At 40.9% G+C, this 24,636-nt stretch overlaps 1 protein-coding gene and 1 pseudogene across 1 annotated transcript in view; both read right to left on the bottom strand.

Annotated features, from left to right (window-relative positions):
- ZNF638 (zinc finger protein 638) overlaps nucleotides 1-24,636 on the bottom strand; it is a 147,910-nt gene that overhangs the window by 110,492 nt on the left and 12,782 nt on the right.
- On the bottom strand, nucleotides 210-24,264 carry LOC138989942 (ATP synthase F(0) complex subunit C3, mitochondrial-like; annotated as a pseudogene).

The following is a 24,636-nucleotide window of genomic DNA, read 5'->3' as shown; positions in this document are numbered from 1 at the left end:
TTCTTATGGGGCATGTCTACTAATAACTAATTCTCTTGGTTTTTGTTTATCTGGGAATATCCTCATTTCTCCTTCATTTGTCTTTTGTTTTTACCTTCAATAAAATGACTTTGGAAATAACATACATTTCCAGAACACCAACACTACAGTTTTCAGAGTCACAGTAAGCTACACAGTTACATGTGTTATTAATACAAATTTAAAACATTTTAAGCAGTAGTTTCTGTTGCAAGGCAAAAAAAAAAAATCAAGAAAGAAACCACCAAACAAAAGAGATTCAGCACTTCAGACAAGGCAAGTCCAAGAATAGCATATGAGAACTGTTTTTCTTTCATGAAGGGTTTCTGTCATATCTAATGATAAGGCCACCAAAGACTGTTTCAATACCAGCACCAGAACCAGATATTCCTTCTGTTGTAACACTTGTGTCAATAAATTTGGCTGTGGATCACAATAAACTCTGGAAGATTCTGAAAGAGATGGGAATACCAGACCACCTGACCTGTCTCTTGAGAAACCTGTATGCAGGTCAGGAAGCAACAGTTAGAACTGGACATGGAGCAACAGACTGGTTCCAAATAGGAAAAGGAGTACGTCAAGGCTGTATATTGTCACCCTGTTTATTTAACTTATATGCAGAGTAAATCATGAGAAACGCTGGGCTGGAAGAAGCACAAGCTGGAATCAAGATTGCCAGGAGAAATATCAATAACCTCAGATATGCAGATGACACCACTCTTATGGCAGAAAATGAAGAGGAACTAAAAAGCCTCCTGATGAAAGTGAAAGAGGAGAGTGAAAAAGTTGGCTTAAAGCTCAACATTCAGAAAACGAAGATCATGGCATCTGGTCCCATCACTTCATGGGAAACAGATGGGGAAACAGTGGAAACAGTGTCAGACTTTATTTTTGGGGGCTCCAAAATCACTGCAGATGGTGACTGCAGCCATGAAATTAAAAGACCCTTACTCCTTGGAAGCAAAGTTATGACCAACCTAGATAGCATGTTGAAAAGCAGAGACATTACTTTGCCAACAAAGGTCCGTCTAGTCAAAGCTATGGTTTTTCCTGTGGTCATGTATGGATGTGAGAGTTGGACTGTGAAGAAGGCTGAGTGCCGAAGAATTGATGCTTTTGAACTGTGGTGTTGGAGAAGACTCTTGAGAGTCCCTTGGACTGCAAGGAGGTCCAATCAGTCCATCCTAAAGGAGATCAGGCCTGGGTGTTCATTAGAAGGACTGATGCTAAAGCTGAACTCCAGTACTTTGGCCACCTCATGCGAAGAGTTGACTCATTGGAAAAGACTCTGATGCTGGGAAAGATTGAGGGCAGAGGAGAAGGAGACGACAGAGGATGAGATGGCTGGATGGCATCACCAACTCGATGGACATGAGTTTGAGTGAACTCCGGGTGTTTGAGTGAACACCATCACTTTGGTGATGGACAGGGAGGCCTTGCGTCCTGCAATTCATGGGATCACAAAGAGTCAGACATGACTGAGCGACTAAACTGACTGACTGATTAATGTCTTTGCTTATTGCTGTAGTTGGAAACTCCCACTGGATTAGCTGAGACACACACATTCTGGGCCCCATTAAATACTGTAGAGCTCTCTCCAGTCAAAGAGAATACTGATGACGTAGACACTGCACTGGATGCAATCCTGGATCAACTCTGGATCAGAGTTGGAGTGCTAACAAGCTTGGCATAGGTTAACTATCCTAAACTCTTTGGGGTAACAATTGGAGGACTTGAGTGACAAGTGACACAGGCTCTTCTCCCACCTTCCATCTTCCTGGGATGGCAGCAATGGCAGTCGAAGGAACATGACTCTCTTTCACTTTTTAAGGATAGTTTTACCAGATATAGAATTCTTGGTTGACATTTTCTTCTTTTAGCACATTAGCAAGTCATCCCACTGCCTTCCAGCCAATATGGTTTCTGAAGAGAAACTGGCTGTCATTGTTACTGAGGCATCCTTGTACAAGATAGGCCCTTTCTCTCTTGCCTCGTTTCTGTAGATGAGAGAAATCTACAAGGAAGTTTTCAGGATTTGTCTTATTCTTCTAACAATATGACTATATTGTGTCTTCCAGTGATCTCTTTTATTCTGCTTGGAATTCATTAAACTTTTTGGATGTGTAATTGTATGTCTTTCACCAAATCTGAAAAGTTTTTGTATATTATTTCTTCAAAATGTCCTTCTTTCATATTTTCTCTTTTTCTCTCTCTGGGATTCCTGTAATATATTGGTATGTCTGATGCTGTTCCACATTCCTCTTAGGGTTTGTTCTTTTAAAAAATTTTATATATTTTTTTTCCTTCCTGCTCCTCTGATGGGAAAATCTGAAATAACTATTTTAAAGTGTGCTGATTTGCCTACTCAAATCTACTATTGGGCGCTTGTTTTAATTTCCTTCTTCATTGCCCTATTCATGAAGTTGGAATGCCCATTTTAGGATTAAGGGCATGACTGAACACCTGACAACCAACACTGGAAAAATGAGATTGAGAGCAGTTTGCTTTCACTTACTATTAATACTTATAGCCTGGGAAGGAGGACATCACACGGGACCCCACAGGAGTAAACAATCACATGTGGGAGATAAGCTTTTCAACTTTGAGAATGTAGGTTGATACCTGGTTCTGGCCATAAGCTGAGACTGTCTTGTTTGAATATGTTCATAGGCATGCAAGAAAAGTAAACCTATTACTTAGGGATGAGCAGGAACTATACCTGGTCCCCATAATAAGAAAGGCTGTTTTGCTGCGGGTATTGAGCTTCTTTTTGAAGTAATGAAAATGTTTCTAATAATGATTGTGGTTATGAGTATGTAACTACGAATATACAAAAAACAATGAATAGTTTCAATGGATAAATTTTATGGTATATGAATTATATCTCAATGAAGCTTTTATATTAAAAGTTCCCTTCATAACTAATGAGAGTTCAAGGCTACACAGAAAAGAAAAAAAATTAAAGGTGTAAGTCTTCAAGTCAGCAGCCAGGTCAGTTTTCAAGGAACAATGGGCTATGAGCTTTTCATCGTTCATGATCCAATAGCAGCTCTGCTGATTTATCTCTTCACTCCCTCTGAAACAGGCACTTACTGTTCCCTACTTAATAAGTCTACCACAGGTGACTCAGTATTTCTAGGTTTGTGCTTTGCTTCTACTTTGGCTTTTGCTTCTCTTCTTTTTGAGAATCTCAAATTCAGTTTTTGAGGTGCTCTTATCCTCTTTGCTGCAGAGTTCTCATGCTAGTCTACTCACAAGTCTAAGGCACTCACCCCTGATTTAATTAGCTGTGGCAAAGGCAGTAGGGTAATATGATACACTGCGGTGGGTATGCAAAATGATACAGCCAACTCTAGGAAATGGTTTGCTGCTTTCTTGTAAAGCTAAATGCATTTACTGTATGCCCCAATAATCCCACTCCTGAGATCTACCCTAGAGAAATAAAAACTTATGTTCACACAAAAACTGTATAGAAATATCCATAGCAGATTTATTTGTAACAGTCCCAAACTGGAAACAACCCAAAGGTTCTTCAATGGATGAATGGATAAACAAACTTTAGTACATCTACACAATGAACACTACTCAGCAATAGAAAGGAACAAATACATGAAACAACTTGACAGAATTCAAAACATCATGCTAGGTGAAAGAATCCAGCCATAAGAGGTTACATACTATACAGTTTCAACTCAACATTCAAAAAACTAAGATTATGGGATCCAGTCCCATCACTTCATGGCAAATAGATCGGGAAACAATGGAAACAGTGACAGACTTTATTTTGGGGGGTTCCAAAATCACTGCAGATGGTGACTGCAGCTGTGAAATTAAAAGACGCTAGCTCTTTGGAAGAAAAGCTATAACCAACCTAGACAGCATATTAAAAAGCAGAGACATTACTTTGCCAACAAAGGTCTGTCTAGTCAAGGCTATGATTTTTCCAGTAGTCATGTATGGATGTGAGTTGGACTATAAAGAAAGCTGGGCGCCGAAGAACTGATGCTTTTGAACTGTGGTGTTGGAGAAGACTCTTGAGAGTCCCTTGGACTGCAAGGAGATCCAACCAGTCCCTCCTAAAGGAGCTCAGTCCTGGGTGTTCATTGGAAGGACTGTTGTTGAAGCTGAAACTCCAATACTTTGGCTACCTGATGCAAAGAGCTGACTCATTTGAAAAGACCCTGATGCTGGGAAAGATCAAAGGCAGGAGAAGAAGGGGACAACAGAGGATGAAATGGTTGGATGACATCACCAACTCGATGGACATGAGTTTGAGCAACCTTCAAGGAGTTGGTGATGGACAGGGAAGCCTGGCGTGCTGTAGTCCATGGGGTCCCAAAGAGTCAGACACAACTGAGCAACTGAACAGAACTGAACTAACTATACAATTTCATTTGTTTGACATCCTCAAAGCCACAAAACTATAGTTATGGAGAGCAGATCAGTAGTTGTCAGAAGTTATGGGTGAGGAAAAGTATGACTACAAAGGGCTAGCACAAGCGAGTTTTTGGAATGATGAAATTGTTCTTTTCTTTTTTTGCTTGGCTGCACCTGATTTTGTAATAGTTGTGGCATGCGGGATCTAGTTCCTTAACCAAGGATTGAACCCTGGCCTCCTGCACTAGGAGTGTGGAATCAGCTGCTGGACCACCAGGGAAGTCCAAAACCTGTTCTTTATTCTGATTATGGTGGCAGTTACATAAACCTGTATATGTTTTGCTGCTGCTAAGTCACGTCAGTCGTGTCCAACTCTGTGCGACCCCATAGATGGCAGCCCACCAGGCTCCCATCCCTGGGATTCTCCAGGCAAGAACACTGGAGTGGGTTGCCATTTCCTTCTCCAGTGCATGAAAGTGAAAAGTGAAAGTGAAGTCGCTCAGTCATGTCCAACTCTTCGTGACCCCATGGACTGTAGCCTACCAGGCTCCTCTGTCCATGGGATTTTCCAGGCAAGAGTACTGGAGTGGGTTAAAACGCAAAAAAAAAAAAAAAAGTACACCAAAAGAAAAAGATCACTTTTTCTGTTATTACTTTATTATTTTCATAATACAAGTATTACCACTTACTATTATCATAATTTTAAAAAACTAATGGACTTAGAATATTTTATGTCCTAAGTGTTTGTGTTCCTCCCCACTCATCCCCCGAGCCCCCTCCCCAGCCCCCAAAACTCATAAATCTACATCCTAATCCCAAATGTGATGGTTTTAGGAGGTGGGGCTTTTGAGATGTAATTAGGTCATGAGGGTGGAACTCTCATGAATGGAACTAGAACCCTTAAAAAAGAGATCCCAGAGAGCTCTATGCTCTTTTTCTGCTCTTTTTCTGTGAAGATACAAGAAGATAGGAGCTGCAACCTACCACTAGATCTGACTATGCTGGCAACCACGTCTTGGGCTTCCAGACTGTGAGAAATAAATTTTTGTTGTTTATAAGTCACTCATTCTAGGATATTCTGACAAAGCACAAACTGACACAGGTATTATATTAACAAGAAAGATATGGAAGAAATGCAAATAGGCAACAAAGAAAAGATGTTCAGGTATAGTAAAAGTCAAAGGAATGCAAATTAAAACAGCAACAAGAGATATAGTTCATTTTTCAGACTGGCAAAAATTAGAGAGACTGATGGTGTCTATACTGATGAGGAGAATGTAGGAAACTAAGTATCCTCATAAGGTGGTGACTATGTAAACTGGTAGAGCCTTTTTTGGAGAAGGCAATGGCAACCCACTCCAGTACTCTTGCCTGGAAAATCCCATGGATGGAGGAGCCTGGTGGGCTGCAGTCCATGGGGTCACTAGGAGTCTGGTACAACTGAGCGACTTCACTTTCACTTTTCACTTTTGTGCATTGGAGAAGGAAATGGCAACCCCCCACTCCAGTATTCTTGCCTGGAGAATCCCAGGGACAGAGAAGCCTAGTGGGCTGCCATCTATGGGGTCGCATAGAGTCAGACAGAAGCAACTTAGCAGCAGCAGCAGAGCCTTTTTTATCGGGCATTCTAATAGTGTCTTTAAAAATATGCATGCTGCTGCTAAGTCGCTTCAGTCGTGTCCAACTCTGTGTGACCCCATAGATGGCAGCCCACCAGGCTCCTCCGTCCATGGGATTTTCCAGGCAAGAGTACTGGAGTGGGGTGCCATTGCCTTTTCCAAAAATATGCATATATATATCCTTTAAACCAAATAGTATAATTCATTTAGACAATTCTAGTACTTACCACGGTGCTACCTGGTATACAAGGAATCATTAAAATGTATGAAAATTGAGACTACCAGGTAAGATTTCCTGGAAAAGAGACAAGTTTAAACTGAACCTTCAAGAATGGCTAGGGCTTCCCAGGTGGCACTAGCAGTAAAGAATCCACCTGCCAGTGTAGGAGATGTGGGTTCAATGCCCGGGTTGGGATTCCAGTATCCTTGCCTGGAGAATCCGATGGACAGAGGAGTCTTTCGGGCTATAGTTCATAGGCTCGCAAAGAGTCGGACACGACTGAAGAGATTTAGCACAGAGCACACACACAGGGTTTAAATCAGTGACGACAAAAAAAAAAAAAAAAAAAGGATATTCTAGGAGAAAGAAAAGATGAGTCACAGTGGCTCAAAGAGGCAGGATAAATATGGTAAACTGACAGTGGAAGGCTTTCACAGGCTTCAGTGAAAAAGAAGAACAGGAAGTTAGAGAGAATGAAATGGAAATTTCCTCACACAGTGAGGTCTGCCTCCTACTTTAGGACCCAACAATATTAGGCCTCCCATAAGAAATCCCCCTATACCCAGAATTAACTGAGAGTCCACTGCACTTCCACAGCTCCTGAGGGAAACCTCTTTATCACTGGACCTCAAACTTCACCTGTATCAGAATCACCTGGTGAACTTATTAAAACACAGACTGATGGCCCCATCCTCAGAGATTCTGATTCAGTAGGTCTAGGGACCACAACTTGAAGGCCATTGCTCTAGTCAAAGTAACCTCCTCTGAATTGCTATTAATAAAATTCCATCATAGTGAGCAACTGTTGTTTTTGCGTTCCCAGCATTTTCCTGCCTTCTTCCAGTAACCAAACCCTTTTCCAGAAGGGAACCACTTCTAAGTAGTTTATATGTGGCTGACCTGCACCTCCCTGCTGCCGACACACCCCATAGTAGACACATGACCAATCAGAATATTCCATTCTCGTGGTCACAGTATTCAGGGACTTCTCCACTGCCGGTCCAGTGGCTCAGACCACATTCTCAGTGCAGAAGGCCTGGGGCAACTAAGAGATCGTATGCCATAACTAAAGACCCCGCATGCCGCACTGAAGACTGGAGAGCCCACCTGCCACAGCTAAGACCGGGTGCAGCCAAATAAATAAAAATAAAATTTTTTTAAAAGTGAGGGGACTTCCATGATAGTCCAGTGGTTACGACTTCGCCTTCCGACACAGGCGATACGGGTTTAATCCCCGGTCGGGGAGCTACAATCCCACATGCCTTCAGTCCAAGAAGCCAAAACATAAAACAGAAGCAATACTATAACAAATTCAAAGATTTATTTCATTTTAGTAGAATAAGATCCTCCCTGCCTCTATTCCAAGAAATCACCAAGGAAGTCTGTGGTATTCTCCAGAGTTACTGGCAGCTCCCCTGCCACCATGAGAAGGCAGCCTTAGGATGAAGCCTCTGCAGATAATAGCAGATGAAGAGAGGAATAAACCTGGGTTCTATAATGACACAGGGCTTCCTTGTGGCTCAGCAGTAAAGAAACCCCTGAGTCAGGAAGATCCTCTGGAGAAGGAAATGGCAACCCACTCCAGTACTCTTGCTTGGGAAATCCCATGGACAGAGGAGCCTGATGGGGTCCATGGGATCAGAAAAGAGTCAGACGTGACTTAACTAAACAACAACAGCAATAATGACATAAATGAGTCACTGCTGAGTTTTACCAGGTTGAAGCCCACTCTACTGCTGCTAGGTAAAACAATGAATTTATTTGAATTGGTTTTTCTGTATCTCGAAGTCAGAAACTATCCTGTCATATAATTGACTATTTATGGCAGGAAAGAACAAGCTTCAGTCAAATTGGTTTATCTGAAAACATACAGTAAACACCATAAATAGCCTTGCAAAGAGGTGCCTTTATTGCCTAGACACAAATCCCAAAATAGTGCGAGTCAGATATACTAACCTTACTACATTGCAAAAGCTTCTCCTGCATGCTAAGTAAAGGACGGACTTCCCTGGTGGTCCAGTAGGGAAGAGTCCACCTTCCAATGCAAGGTTCAATCCCTGGTCTGGGAACTAGGAGCCCATAAGTCGCATAGCAACTAAGCCCACAAGCCACAACTAGAGAGAAGACCATACACCCCAGTGAAGTCCCAGCACAGCCTAGGAAAAAAAAAAATCTAAAGTGCAGAAGGAGACATGATGGGAGATCTGATAAGGATCCAAAAAGAGCCACAGAAACAGGACAGGTGATGAGTCAAGGCCATTCCGGGCCTCCTCTAGCCCACTCCAAATGACTCTAGGTGGGACAAAGGTATATACCGCAAGGTAGTAAGCCAGTCTCTGGGATGCAGACTGTGGACAAGAGGAAGATAAGCTGTGCCTCCCCACCTTGAAGATGCCTAAAGACAGAGGTCAAGACCGAAACAGTCAAATTGACTGAAGGAGCTTAACAGAGAAAGGCCTATTCCTAAGGAAAAGAAATGAGCTTTCCCATTCAATATCAATGGGGATGCTATCTTTCTGGAAGACAATTTACCTTAACAAAACCTTTTTTTAAAAATGTCTTCATCCTGAATATAGCAATTTTATATCTAGAAATTGATCCTAAAGAAATTAAGACTTACAAATAACAAATGCTGGTGAGAGATGGAGAAAAGGGAACCCTCCCACCCTGTTGGTGGCAATGTAAATTGCTGTGGCCACTATGAAGAACAGCAAGGAAGTTCCTCAAAAAACTAAAAACAGAGTTTCCATATGATCCAGCAATCATCCTCCTGGGCATACATCTGGAGAAAACCATAATTCAAAAAAATACATGGACCCCAGTGTTCACTGCAGCACTATCTGCAACAGCCAGGACATGGAAGCAATCTAAGTGTCCACTGACAGAGGAATGGATAAAGATGTGGTTATGTTGCTTAGTCAGTTGCTAAGTCATGTCTGACTCTGTGACACCATGGACTGTAGCACATCAAAAACAGGTTCCTCTGTCCTCCACTATTTTCCAGAATTTGCTCAAATTCATGTCCAAAGAGTGAGTGATGCCATCTAACAAACTCATCCTCTGCTCCCCCCACCCCCAGTCCCTGGAAACCACTTTCTACTCTATGTTTCTCTGAGTTTGAGGTGTTTTTTTAGATTCACAGGTGACACCACAATACTGTCTTTTAACATGTATGAAATCCTTTACCTAAACAATAAGCAAGCACAAATTTACTCTGAAAAAAATCTACTGAGCAAGCATTTTGATTATTCTGTAAGTTTTAAAGTATATGCATTCTTAAACTCTTTTTCTTGTTTTCATCAAGGAACATCTGGTCTGTTACTCACCTCTTCCAAATCTACTTAAAAAAAAAAAAAAGTGGCATTTTCGAGTTCTTTTGTTGCCATCTTGTGGTCTTTTGTAGTATTGCTACTGAAAAATTTAAACCTTTGAGCGGGGTTCTGGAAAAATTTTGATCCCCTTCTATGGACTCCTGAATTTATACCTTTTTAAAAGTGTGGAGACCAAAACTGGGCATAATCCAGTCTATTACTGAACTTCTAGACCAAGGCTGGCCATGCCCAAAACCAGAAAGGAAAGCTGTCCCACCAAGTCCCTCCTGAAGGGAAACCTATGCAACTTTCCGGTTATAACAGTCAAAACAGTTCTTTATGCAGAATTCATTCTGTGTTTCCTTAGTTACTCCAGTAACACTTTATATCAAATCAGAATTCTTAAATTAGTCACTAACCTATTTCTTCACCTCAAGGATGGTCTCCCCCCTCAAGGGTATTTCCCCTTCCCTTCCTCTGAGAGCGAGAAAGAACAGGGTGGGCCCGGCAAGACAAGACCAGTGCAGGTCCCAGGGGAACACTCCTGTGTGAGGGTCAGAGGGGAAGACTGTAGAGTCTCTTAGACACATGTCCATTTCATGCCAGCTCCCTGGTGTTGGCAACTGAGAGCCCAACTTAAACCTCCGAGAGAACCTGAGTGCACCCAACTCACCTGCTTGTCCACCTTATGGTCAAGATAATCTCTGAAAATTCCTTATTCAAATACAGCATTCACAGTTCTGTGCAACCAGTCCTAAAGACCAGGTGGTCAGTTCCTCTAATGCTTCTTCACTCAACTTTCTTTCTTTATGACCTCTTGTGTTCTTCCTCTTTTGCTTTTCTAGTGTTCACAAACCAAGACAGAATGCTCCTAACCCCTGCCCTACCCACTCATGTTTGAAGATCTGTAGGAGTGGTTCTTTGATAGATTCAATAACTCAGGAACTACTGGCATTTAACAGCCAAGGGTCAGATATACTAAAAATCCTGCAATGAAAGAATGTGTGTACGTAACTGAGGGGCTTCCCTGGGGGCTCAATGGTAATGAATCTGCCTTCCAATGTAGGAGATCTGTAGAAGATCCCTGGGTGGGGAAGATCCCCTAGAGGAGAAAAGGGCAGCCCACTCCAATATTCTCACCTGGAAATCCCATGGACAGAGGAGCCTGGCGGGCTACAGTCTATGGGTTGCAAAAGAGACACAACTCAGTGACTAAAAACAACACACAAACAACTGAAGCACTTTGCTATGCAGCAGAACCCAACACAGTATAAATCAATGTGTCTACGTGTTCAGTCGCCCAGTTGTGTCCAACTACTTGCAACCCCACGGGCTGCAGCATGCCAGGCCTCCCTGTCCCTCACCACCTCCTGAAGTCTGCCCGAGTTCACGTCCATCACGTGGGTGATGCCATTCAGCCATCTCATCCTCAACAATACTTCAACAAAAATAAATAAAAATCCTGCGATGGGTGAGACATTCCCTTAAAACTAATATTCCTGCCCCAAAGTGTAAAAATACCACTATTGTTCATTTGTCTCGCCTCCTGAATCATGCATAACTCTTCTTTATAAATGGTCAGTTCAGTTCAGTCGCTCAGTCGTATCTGACTCTTTGCGACCCTTCAAACTATTTACACAGTTTCCACAGACTGTTACAGAATGGACTGCATATTCACAAAGTGAGAAAAAGGCAACAGCAGTCCCTCCGGCCCTCTTCAATAGTACATATTTCTCTTCCTTTACCTCCACGAATCAGTTGATTTTGAGTAACTTAAATGACTCTTTGCAACCCCAAGAACTGTAGCCTGCCAGGCTCCTCTGCCTGGAATTCTCCAGGCAAGAATACCAGAGTGGGTTCCCATTCCCTGTTCCAGGGTATCTTCCCTACCCAGGGATCAAAACTGGGTCTCATGCATTGTAGGCAGATTCTTTCCCATCTGAGCCACCAGGGAAGCCCAGAGAATTACCATATGATCTGGGAATTCCACTTCTAAGTATATACTCAAAAGAACTGAAAGCAGGGACTTGAGCAGATATTTGTACACCGATTCACAAGAGCCAAAAGGTAGAAACAACCCAAATTTTACCCACAGGTGAATGGATAAACAGAATGTGGTATATACACATAATGGAATTTGGCTCTTAAAACGTATGAAATTCTGATACCTTCTACAACCTAGATGAACCTTGGAGACATTATGCTAAGTGAAATAAGTCAGACACAAAGGTACAAAAATTGTATCCTTCCCCTTACATGAGGAACCTAGAATAGTCAAATTCATAGAGAAAGAAAGTAGAATAGTGGTCGTCCGGGGCTCCACGGAGGGAGGAATGGGTAGTTACTGCTTAATAGGTGCTGAATTTTGGTGTGGGACGATGGAGAAGTCCAGGAGCTGAATAGTGATGATAGGTGTGCAACAGTGTGAACGTACTTAACGTCACTGAAGCGTATACTTAAAAATGTTCAAAATGGTAGATTTCATGTTATGCATATTTTACCACAATAAAAAGAAACTGAACACACGATTTCACATGCAAAGTTGTATACTCAGACTTTTTTTCTCTCCAGTGAATTACACACACTAGCTAATGAAGACAAGGAAATGGCAACCCACTCCAGTATTCCTGCCTGGGAAATCCCATGGACAGAGGAAGTTGGCAGGCTACAGTCCACAGGGTCGCAACAGAGTTGGAGGCAACTTAGTGACTAAACTACCGCCACTAATCAAGATGAGAATAACTGGTCTTGGCCATGTCTCAGAACCAGGTCACTAGTTCCTGGGATGCCAGATCTGATTTCTTCTGAAAGTACCCATGGCATCTCTATCTCACCCGTTACCTCAACAATCAGTAATTGTCATTCAAGGCAGTTCACTGACTGCAACAACCAAACAAGTCCCAGCCAGCTAGGGTAAAGGTCCCCAGTTCACTCCAATATATACTTTATCCCAGACTCCCAAAGCGATGACAGGAAAGCATGAAGACACTAAAGGAGTTTTAAAACTTGTATAGGTTTCCATGTACAAAGCTAACAGAGATATAATTCAAGTCATTAGAGTGGTGGTTCTCAAGCTTTAGCATATGCCACGATCATCACACATTGCTACCGACATAGGCCCCAAGTGTTTCTCATGCTGTAGGTTTGGGATGGGGCCCAAGATTTTGCATTTTTAGTACGTTTCCAGGCGGTACAGGAAACTATTGGCACAGGGACCACATTTGAGAACTACTGAAGAAAAGATCCAGAAACATATTCTTGTCATACCTATCTGACCCCAAAGAAGGTCAAAAGGGAGTATGGAGAAAGGTGAAGAGCTGACATTTCACCCTTTGAAATTGCCGTTTCTTAAATAAATAGATTTTTTCCTAAACATTCAGCAAAATTAAAATGTAAACACCCAAAGAGATACTGAACTTTAGGGAAGAAAAAGGGAAATACTAACAGTGACAATTCAGTACCTACAAATTACTTAAGATTTAGAAGAACTTTTCTTTTTTTTTTTTATTGGGAAGGAAAGGGAGAGCGCAAGGGCCACGCCGACGCCCGCGTGCCGTCCTCCCTCCCCGCTAGAAGAACTTTTCCCATCATTCTCTTTTTCTCTGTTTTCCTTGGGCCAGTTTATAAACTAGAAAAAAACTTTTTTTCTGTGGTCAAAAGCATTACTACAGTCTTTCAAGCCTGTAATTCTATGAAAAGGCAATACACAGCAAGCAATTGAGAAGGCAGAGCTGTAGCAGCATCAGAGCCAAGGGAAGGATAGCGCTGCCAGGGAGAGGGGAGTACCAGGCAGCTTCTCACAGACTACATGCATCTGATCCCAAACCAAAGAATTTCAATGAGGCAATGACAGTATCTCAGGAGTTAGTACAAAACATAAGTAGCACAGCCTCTGGTTCCTCACTTGAACAGAATTACCTGTCTAAACTGAGTCTGGGTGGGGTCTCTGATCCTATCAAAGCTTATGGGTGCTGTTTTTTAATGCTTTGCCTAGAAGTTTTCACAGGGAACTCCCACTGAAGATTCTACAGGGGGTGAGAGAGGGGTGAAGGGAAAAGCTCTGGTCCCATGATACTGAGCTGTCTAATATATACTTACAATGTTGAAATGCTCAATTTTCATCCCCTAAAACTGCCACCATGAAACAAACCATCATGCAAATAGATTTAATGCCTAAGTTAAGAAAACGTGATAACAGTGTAATTAATTAGAATGATGTGATCACCGTATTTTCATTGCCATCTTCCCCAAGGACATAGCTAACATTTCACCTTTCAACTATGACAAGAGTCACAAATTCCAACCCCTACTGGGGACGTGCGACACACATGGGGGACAAGCTAGAACATGAATAATTGAAGAGATCAAGATAACAGAAAGTTCAACACCAGAAATAGAATTAAACATTACTTTTAATGAACCATGATTTAGGCATGTAACATAAATGCAAGCAATTATGGTATTAGATATTATAAATTTGAAACTGAAATAAAAAACAAATTAAAGAGAAACAATTATTAAAATTTTCTTGCAGCTCATATATTTTTGATCTAGAACCAAAACCTTGACACCCTTTACCCTTTACCAAGATGTCAATGTAGTTAGCATGCAACCTATAATACAGAGCTCAGCCCTTGAATCCAGTATATTTTTTTAAACTGATTTTCATAAAAGAAGACAACACCTCTTAAACACAGGTACTTTCAAACAAACATGAAGCTTTGCATAGTGAGTTCTGAATTTAGGATTCAGAATTCTAATGCTCCGATGCTATAAAATTTAGCTTTTAATACTTTCATTTGGGGGACATAACTGGTGGTCCAGTGGCTAAGACTCCACACTCTCAATGGAGGGGGCCCAGGTTCGACTCTTGGTCAGGGAACTAGAATCCACACGCCTCAGTTAAAGATCGCGCATGCCGAAACTAAGACCCAGCACATTCAAATAAATAAATGAATACTTTCACTTGTAGCCATCCATTCACCTTATTGTTATTAACTGAAAAATTAATTTTTCATTTTCATAAAGTATAAAATCAAAAAATCTCTTAGAATTCAGTCTTAAATTCCATAATTGGGGGAATGACAGTAAGGCCACAATTTTCACTTTTGGAAACCAACTTTAGTATGTGACAGTGATCCAGACTATTTCTGAAAAAATATTTGCCAGACTTCCCTGGCAGTCCACTGGTTAAGACTCTGTGTTTCTACTGCAGGGGGTGCATGTGGATCCCTGGTCCAGGAACTGCTGCAGAGCCAAAAAAAAAAAAAAGTTTGCCAAATATATATATATATATATTTACTACAAATAGGAGAGCTGAATTATATGGCATGCCTTTTGAATGCCCTTGTAAAAATAATCCTTTTTTTTAAGATGACTAGTTAGATGAGCTGTAACGCCAACCAAAAAAGCCAAATAGTTGAGTCATTCATCACTGGTAAACTGAGAGGAAAGATTTTCCCTTGGATGCAAGTACAGATTGATTTTTTATAACCATTTAAAAAAGCACTGTCATCTCTAAACTATACATTGAAGACTAGGTTTATGCATACCATAAATTCTTCAAAGTCTTGAACCATCTGAAGTTCAGGAATTACTATCCAATTTATGGTGATCATTACTATCTTGGCTGCATTTTTTAAGCAAATTAAAAATTTAATTTAATAATTAAAAATTATTCCTAGTAAAATCTGCAGTAAACAATTTATTAAATCTAGGCCTTGACTTTTTAACATGGTCCAATGCTAACCCCAACTATTCACTAATCTAGGAGCACTATCTATAACCAAGCTAATATATTTTTATACACTTACATTAAATTTTGACAGACTTTTCTAACATATGTAAGAGTCACTTGATATTGCCATTTCATGGGCAACAAATCCAAAATGTCTTCATGAAAATTTTCAGGCATCACAAATGAGTTCAGTTCAGTTGCTCAGTCGTGTCCGACTCTTTGCGACCCCATGAACTGCAGCACGCCTGGCCTCCCTGTCCATCACCAACTCCCGGAGTTCACTCAGACTCACATCCATTGAGTCAGTGATGCCATCCAGCCATCTCATCCTCTGTCGTCCCCTTCTCCTCCTGCCCCCAATCCCTCCCAGCATCAGAGTCTTTTCCAATGAGTCAACTCTTCGCATGAGGTGGCCAAAGTACTGGAGTTTCAGCTTTAGCATCATTCCTTCCAAAGAAATCCCAGGGCTGATCTCCTTCAGAATGGACTGGTTGGATCTCCTTGCAGTCCAAGGGACTCCCAAGAGTCCTCTCCAACAACACAGTTCAAAAGCATCAATTCTTTGGCGCTCAGCTTTCTTCACAGTCCAACTCTCACTCCATACATGACCACTGGAAAAACCATAGCCTTGACTAGACGTGTTAACTATGTGATATTATCTCTTTATGTATTTTCATGAGCTTAAATCAAAAATGCCACAAATGATTTAAATTTGTAATATTACCTGGTCATATCTTCAGTATGCTATGAAACAGTATTTCCAATGATATTTACGTTTACTTTTTTTCTCTTTGAGGTACATAATTTCTGCCCTACTCAACAGGCATTGCTTTAGGAACCTACCATTGCTATATGGTATTGATGCCCAGGAACTTTTTTTCTTACCACGTAAATAGCTACATATTGTAGTAGTGTCCCTTATTTCACATTCAAAAACAAGCCCTATTGTAACTTTTCCATATACTAGTTACGTTGCTTACTACCTATGGTTGGTTTTAAAATGGCATCTTGGGACTTCCCCAGTGGTCCAGTGACTAAGACTTGGTGCTCCCCATGCAGGAAGCCCATGTTCAATCCCTGGTCAGGGAATTAGACCCCACATGCCCCAACTAAGGGTTTGCATGCCACAATGAAGACTGAAGATCCCATATGCTGCCACTAAGACCCAGCAAAATAAACATATAATAAAAATAAAGTCTCCTTTGAAATTAAAAAAATAAAATGGCATCTTAATTTGTGCTTTTTTGATACAGATATACTTTGCATACTAAAACAGTAATATTCTGCATTTCTACAACAAAAATCTCTTTTTTTTTAATAATCAAAATGGCTTTTTCTTTCCCTACTTTTGAGAGAAAAGTGGACTCAAAATATACTGTCCTTCCTTCTTAAAACTACAGTGAAAAAACAGTAGCACAAGGACAAAGGATAACTGACTATTGACACTTAGCCTCGAAACTAGGGGCAAAAGGGAATGGTGGAGACATCCAAGGGGAGGTGTCTTTCTAAAAGGGATAGGCACACCCCAGCTCCAGTCTATTGCAGCAGCACATTAAAGTAATCTCAGCCTTCATGGAATCTTTAAACACTGGAAATGCAGACTGGTGTATGTGTAGTGTGTGTGTGTGTGAATGCAGGGGGTGTGTGTGAGTGAATCTGCTTTTTTTTCTTTTGGCCTCATCATGGCATGTGGGACCTTAGTCCCCTAACCAGGGACTAAACTCATGACCCCTGCATTGGAAGCACAGTCTTAACCAGTGAACCACCAGGGAAGTCTGAATCTGCTTTATTTATTTTAAAGTGTTGGCAACTAATCCTAAACATAAAACACTGTTACAGTCCAACAAGTGGTCCACAGGCAATCAGTTTGGGACAACTTCCCCTCCAAACGCCCTCCCCAACCCATCATAAGGTTTAAGTCTTATGAACATCAATCTATATTCTTAGCAAAACTAGCAAACAGTAGTCTTTTTACACAAAAATCTCTCCCTTCTTTGTTTGGAGCTTAACACTCTTACAAAACTTTGGTTAACTTCCCAGAACACCCAGTTGCATCTAAAAAAGCCTAAGTTGTTTTTATTTTGCTTTTTTTAATGGCCTTACCTCCTAACTTCATGTCATCCAAACTGCCCTTGTTCTAAGAAAACTCAGCTCAAAATGGAGCTAACTGTTCAGCTCTTCTAAACTAAGCCTGTAGAAAAAAATTAACAAATAAGAAAACCCCTAGGCCAAGAAATTCTTGTTCTGTTTCTGTAGCCAGTTTGCACCAAAACTCTTAAATATATGGCACACATTCTGTCAATTAGTAATTCCATTCTTCTCTATGAAAAGCAAAGAAACCTACAGGGCAAAAGTACTCAAGCAGCTATGTCATTTAAAATAAACCAAGGCGGGAGGGGATATAGGTGTACATACAGCTAATTCCTATAACTGTGTCCTGAGAAACCTATACTGGGTTTCTCAGAACTCAGCAACAGTTAGAACTGGACTTCGAACAACTGACTGGTTCAAAATTGGGAAAGGAGTATGACAAGGCTGTATATTGTTACCCTGCTTATTTAACTTACATACAGAATTCAGTTCAGTTCAGTCGCTCAGTCGTGTCCGACTCTTTGCTACATACAGAATACATCATATGAAGTGCAGGACAGGACGAATCACAAGCTGGAATCAAGAATGCCAGCAGAAATATCAGCAATCTCAGCTATGCAGATGATACCACTCTAGTGGCAGAAAGTGACGAGGAACTAAAGAGCCTCTTGATGAAGGTGAAAGAAGAGAGTGGAAAAGCTGGCTGGAAATTCAACATTCAAAAAGCAAAGATCATGGCATCCGATCCCATCACTTCATGGCAAATAGTAGGGGGAAAGGTGGAAGCAGTGACAGATTTTATTATCCTGGGCTCCAAAATCACTGTGGACGGTGACTACAGCCATGAAATTAAAAGACACTTGCTCCTTGGAAGGAAATCTATGACAAATTTAGACAGTGTATTAAAAAGCAGAGACATCATTTTGCTGACAAAGGTCCATATAGTTTAAAGCTATGGTTTTTCCAGTAGTCATATACAGATGTGAGAGTTGGACCATAAACAAGGGTGAGTGTCTAAGAAACGATGCTTTCAAACTGTGTTGGAGAAGACTCTTGAGAGTCCCTTGGACAGCAAGGAGATCAAACCAGTCAATTCAATTCTAAAGGATATCAACCCTGAATATTCATTGAAAAGACTGAGGCTGAAGCTGAAGCTCCAATAATTTGGCCACATGATGCGAAGAGTTGACTCACTGGAAAATATCATGATGCTGGGAAAGACTGAAGGCCAAAGGAGAAGAAGGCAGCAGAGGATGAGATGGTTAGTAGACAGCATCACCGACTCAATGGATATGAATTTGAAGAAACTCTGGGAGATAGTGAAGGACAGAGAAGCCTAATGTGCTACAGTCTATGGGGTCACAAAGAGTTGGATGTGACTTAGCAACTGAACAACAATAGATGATTCAATTCACTATACAGCAGGAAGTAACACAACATTGTAGCAATTACACTGCAATTAAAAAATAAAATAAACCACGGCTGGGGACTTCCCTGATAGTCCAGTGGTTAAGACTCCGCTCCCAATGCTGGGGGCAGGGGTTCAGTCCCTGGTTGGGGAACTAAGATCCCACATACCACAACTATAGAAGCCCGCCCGCTGCAATGAAGACCCAGTGCAGTCAAAATAAATAAGTATTCTGAAAAAAAAATAAACTGAACAATGGAAAAGTATTTTAAAGAAGGCATTTTACATGTTGCATTCTCTAATCAGTCAATAAAGTTCCAAAAATAAAAAGATTTTCAAAAATCGTAAATATTTGAAAATTAACAAACATACTACTAAATATTATTTGGAGCAAAGAAATCAGAAATGAAGTTACAAACCATTTAGAAGGTGATGAAAAGAAAAAAGATTTAGACCAATGAGATATTACTTTAAAAACTAAAACAGTCCTCAGAGGAAATTTTAGAGTCTTAAATGCTTTCATCATTAAATAGGCTTTAAAAAATGTAAAGAAATTATTATTCAAAGTAAGGAAAAAGGATAAAAAACAGAATACAACAAGAAGCAGGAATTGATAAATGTAAGAGTAAATTTTAAAAATAACAGCAAGGATATATAAATCCAAAACTTTGTTCTTTGAAAGAACAAAAAACCAAAACCCTGATTTTAGTAAAGAGTGGGGAAGAAGGGAGATGGCTGAAGAAAGAAGATATAAAAGAGACTAAATAAACTGCAAGAGATAATCACATGCAACCCTAGACAACAAATTTGAAAATCAAAAGAACACACATGACTTCTCAGCAAACTATAAATTATAAAAATTGACTCAACAATAGAAAATTTGATTCATGAATTACCTCAAAAGACAAAAAATTGTGGGTTGTGTCTATATATGATATATATATATGCATTAAAAAGTATAGCTAAATAATATTTATATTTCAGCAATATAATTATAAATATTTATAAACTAAATTTTGCTGAAATGTATATATTATCTTGCTAATATAAGACCACATTGCTAAGATGTGGAATGTAAGAAGAGAACGATTAACTAAAAAGTGACTATTAAAATATCAATACAATCTCATACGTATAAAATTAAAAGATATGCACATGTACACACATACAGAAATGCATGAAAAGACGGTAACCAGAATGTTAACGGTGGTCACCCCAAGGCGAAAGGATACTCCTGCTTGCACGTCTCATTCCCATCTTCTCTGGCCCCTAGAGCCAACAAATAGTGAGCGTGGAGGGTGAGGGAAGGACAACACTGTGAACTGGCTAACTTTTCAAGGGGCTCTCCATTCTTTGAAGGAAATGCTGCTCAAATTTGAACACACATCAGAATCATTTTGGAGAGTCCGTTAAAAGAGATTACTGGGCTCCACCCTAGGGTTTCTGATTTAGTAGGTCTGAGGTGAGAGGCCTAAGGATCTGCATTTCCGGTAAGTGCCCATATAATACTGATACTGCTGTCCCAGAGATTACATTTTGGGGATCACTGTCCTAAAATAACTTTCAATATTCTAAACGGTTCTTGAAATTACTGTGGTCTCCTGTTCCACTCTCTTTGCCTTTTTTATCCCCTTCTATTATTTTATTGAAGTTTGGAGAATTAAATTCTCAAATATTTTTTTCTCACGTTTTTCTGAAATGTACCTTAAAATGTTCATGAAGATCCTGTATGTGCTCCTAGTACACTCTCAGTTCTAGTACACTCTACTATGACAAAACTAATGGTTGAAAAACGCAACAAAACAAAACTGTAGCAAATTATCGATATATGAGTCTGATGAGACCAGAGTAAGTTTCTTTCTCAGTTAGCTGTCTAGTCACAGGCCAGCAGCTTTGGCCTGTGATGCTGCCTAAGCTTCCAAGTTCCCTCTGTTTTGTTGCTTACATTCTCCTTTTGTCTGCCTAATTGAAGTTAGCTCACTACACAATTCTGTCCACAAGAAGGAAGACAGAGAACAAACTCAAAGAAGGGGAGAACAAACCCAGTCCTTTAAAATGTGCATTCTCAGAAAGGACACAATGCCCCCAAAGGGCAAACGCTGGTTCATGGGTGGCAGAAGGGCAAAAAAAACTTTAGTCCTTTTTATGCTAAAGCACAGATATTTACATACAGTGCATAAACAGATATGATATATCTATGGTATTAAATTTTCATGGGGGCAATTTGAGATAAAAATATCTAAGAAGGCTCCTTACAGAAGTGATAATGAAAAAAAGACTGCAAACGTATGTTTTAAAGGCAAGTACTAGAAATTGCACATATCTCTTCTGCTCTCAAGAACTTAGTCACAAAGATAAACCTAGGTTCCAGGGAAGCTGGAAATACTCTTCGGCTGGGTGGCCACTGGCCCAGAGTAGACTTGATTTCTTCCCATATGAGCCTCTTCACCGGGCTGCTTAAGTGTTCCCACAACACGACAGTCAGTTACACTCAGAGCAAGTACACCAAGAGACCACATGGAAGCGGCAATGTCTTTTACGACCAAATCTTAGACTCTATACACGGCCACTTCCATCACTATGTATACAGGTATACAGAGCAATCCTTATACAATATGTATAAGGGAGGCTAGGTCTGGGGATCAACTGGGAGGCTAGATCTGGGGACCAACTAGGAGACTGGCTTTTTACTTAGAAATACAATTGGAAGTTCTCATATTTGTATGAATAGAAAAATCATTCTGGTTAAATTCTAGTTGTCCTCAAAGCCCTGACAAAATGTTAACTCTCCAGCCAAATTTCACTGCTTCCTAGTTTGTGATTCTACATCACACCTTCCCACCTCTGGGGCAGTACCTATCACACTGTGTAATGGTTCACTATGTACAAGGCTGTCTCTCTAGTGAAAACACAGGACTGAGGCTTACTATGTCCTCCAAGCTCCAGGCAGTGTTGAATTTTTAAAAGTTGCCAGTCACTCTCAGCACTGGTAGGGAAACCAGTCTGGGAACAAAGTAAGAAGCTAAATTATCTATTTAGCTCATCACTGATTTGCCTTATAAAGCTAAACAACTTGCTTAAAACAAGCAAGTAACCTAGCAAACAAAATGAATCCAGAATACAAATTTACTCATTTCAATGTTAGCTGTAACCTCTCTGTCAACCAGAATTTTCACATAGATCATTTTGTTACCAGGTCCAAGCTTGCTCTGCTCACCACATGACAGACCAATTAACCAAGAGGTGAGGTGTTGAGGCAAGGAATATGACTTTATTTAGAAAGGTGGCTGACCCGAGAAGACGGCAGACTAATGTCTCCAAATCTACGGATGTGAGGGTTGGACCATAAAGAAGACTGAGCGCCGCAGAATTGATGCTTTCAAATTGTGGTACTGGAGAAGACTCTTTAGAGCTCCTAGGAGAGCAAGGAGATAAAACCAGTCAATCCGAAAGGAAATCAACCCCAAATCTTCATTGGAAGACTGATGCCGAAGCTAAAGAGCTGACTCATTGGAAAAGACCCTAATGCTGAGAAAGACTGAGGGCAACAGAAGGGGGTGACAGAGGATGAGATGGTTGGATGACATCACTGACTCAATGGACATGAATTTGAGCAAACTCTGGGAGACAGTCAAGGACAGGAAAGCCTGCTGCTGCTGCTGCTAAGTCGATTCAGTCGTGTCCGACCCTGTGCAACCCTATAGACGGCAGCCCACCAGGCTCCCCCGTCCCTGGGATTCTCCAGGCAAGAACACTGGAGTGGGTTGCCGTTTCCTTCTCTAATGCATGAAAGCAAAAAGTGAAAGTGAAGTCGCTCAGTCATGTCCGACTCTTAGCGACCCCACAGACTGCAGCCCACCAGCCTCCTCCATCCATGGGATTTTCCAGGCAAGCGTACTGGAGTGGGGTGCCATGGCCTTCTCTGACAGGGAAGCCTGGCATTCTGCAATTCATGGGGTCTCAAAGAGTCGGACATGACTTAGGTAGTGACTGAACAATAACAACAACGTCTCCAAATATCAACTCATCAGGGTCTGGATATGATGTTCTTTTATAGGACAGAGAAGGAGAAGAGGTGAGGAAGTAAAGTAGAAAAATCTATTTATCTTGCAAAATAAGAGGGGATGTGTTAATTTTTTCTTGTCTGCAGCCATTCACTGGAGAAGGTAATGGCACCCTACTCCAGTACTCTTGCCTGGAAAATCCCATGATGGAGGAGTCTGGTAGGCTGCAGTCCATAGGGTCGCTAAGAGTTGGACACGACTGAGCGACTTCACTTTCACTTTTCACTTTCATGCATTGGAGAAGGAAATGGCAACCCACTCCAGTGTTCTTGCCTGGAGAATCCCAGGAACAGGGGAGCCGGGTGGGCTGCCATCTATGGGGTCGCACAGAGTCGGACACAACTGAAGCTACTTAGCAGCAGCAGCAGCAGCCATTCACAGGTAGGCCAGGTCAGACTGTCTCTAATAAAAGCACTTCAACAGTCAGGTAGCAGGGCAGGGTTCCCTGAGGCAGGCCATGATGTATGACTGCAATAAAAATAAAAAAAAAAGCAAAAGGTAAATAAACTCAAAGAAACAGATCCAACATGGAGTCAGAATTAGTTCTTCCCTGCAGCAATTTTACACAAGTAGGCAAATTAAAATCCAGACGTCACTGGATGAGTTTTGTAAGAGAAAAACGTGTGCTTCTTTGGAAAACTATGCTGCATCGGGATCACACTCTACCAGATTATCGGATTCTAGCCTTTGATTGCTATTGAGCTATTTCTTCAGTTTCTACTGAAGAAAACTGATAGTGGTGCACAACAATTCTTGCATCTAGGCATGTGAACTCTGTCTGGTTCACACGCCTAGATGTGAGAGAGTAGCCCCAACTCACCGCAACTAGCCCTCCCAGCAGTGAAGGCCCAGCACAGCCAAAAACAAACAAAAAGTAAAAGATGTTACAACTGTAACAGAGGGGAAAGAGTAAGGGCACAACATTTAAAAGAATGACATAGCCCAGACATGACATTTAGAACCAAAAAGGTTCAACATGGCGGACAAGTCAACTCCCACTAAACCTTGAGCTTCAGTATATGCTCATTGTAACACATCAGCAAGATAAATGACACATACACAGCCTTAGGTGCCATGACAGTACCAAGGCTGGCCATCAAAAGTCAAAAAGTGAGCAGTGGCCAAATTCCTGGAAATCCCCACCCCCTCCCCAAAATACCTAGAAGACACCTCACTCATTAGCCTATGAAAATACCCACCCCTATAAAAACCGACAACCCCATATCCTGAGGCCTCTTGCCTTCTGAGATGACCCACACTCTGTGGAGTGTGTTGTCTAAATCAATCTATTTCTTACCTATCACTTTGTCTCTCACTGAATTCTTTCTGTGATAAGACATCAAGAACCTGCGCCTCATTAAGTCCTGAAACCAGGTATGTGATCTCAGTTAAAAGACCATGGATTTTGGCTAGATTCATGTCCCAGCCAGGTGGTGAGTTACATAATTTCACATGGGTGTGTGCACTAGGAAAGCCTGTCCCATAATCATCTGATGATGAAATGTTTTATGAACCAATAATATATGTTTATGTGCTCAGCTATCATGATGTAAGCAAAGAACGTGAGAGTAGAAAAGCATAAGGGGAAGAAATAAGAACAGCTTCTAAATGTTAACAGCTTTGATCAGCACTGTCTAACAGAAATTTCTGCAGTGATAAAAATGCTCTAGATCTGTTGTCCATTATAGTAGCCACTACCCACGTGTGGTTATTGACCACTTGAAATTTGGTACAACTGAAACAGAATTTTTATTTTATTTCATTTTAATTAACTTATATTTAAAAGTTAAA

Source organism: Bos mutus, chromosome 11 (assembly GCF_027580195.1).
Source record: "Bos mutus isolate GX-2022 chromosome 11, NWIPB_WYAK_1.1, whole genome shotgun sequence".
NCBI lineage: Eukaryota > Metazoa > Chordata > Mammalia > Artiodactyla > Bovidae > Bos > Bos mutus.
The sequence above is the reverse complement of the archived record's forward strand: the minus strand, read 5'-3'. Positions and strand labels throughout refer to the sequence as shown.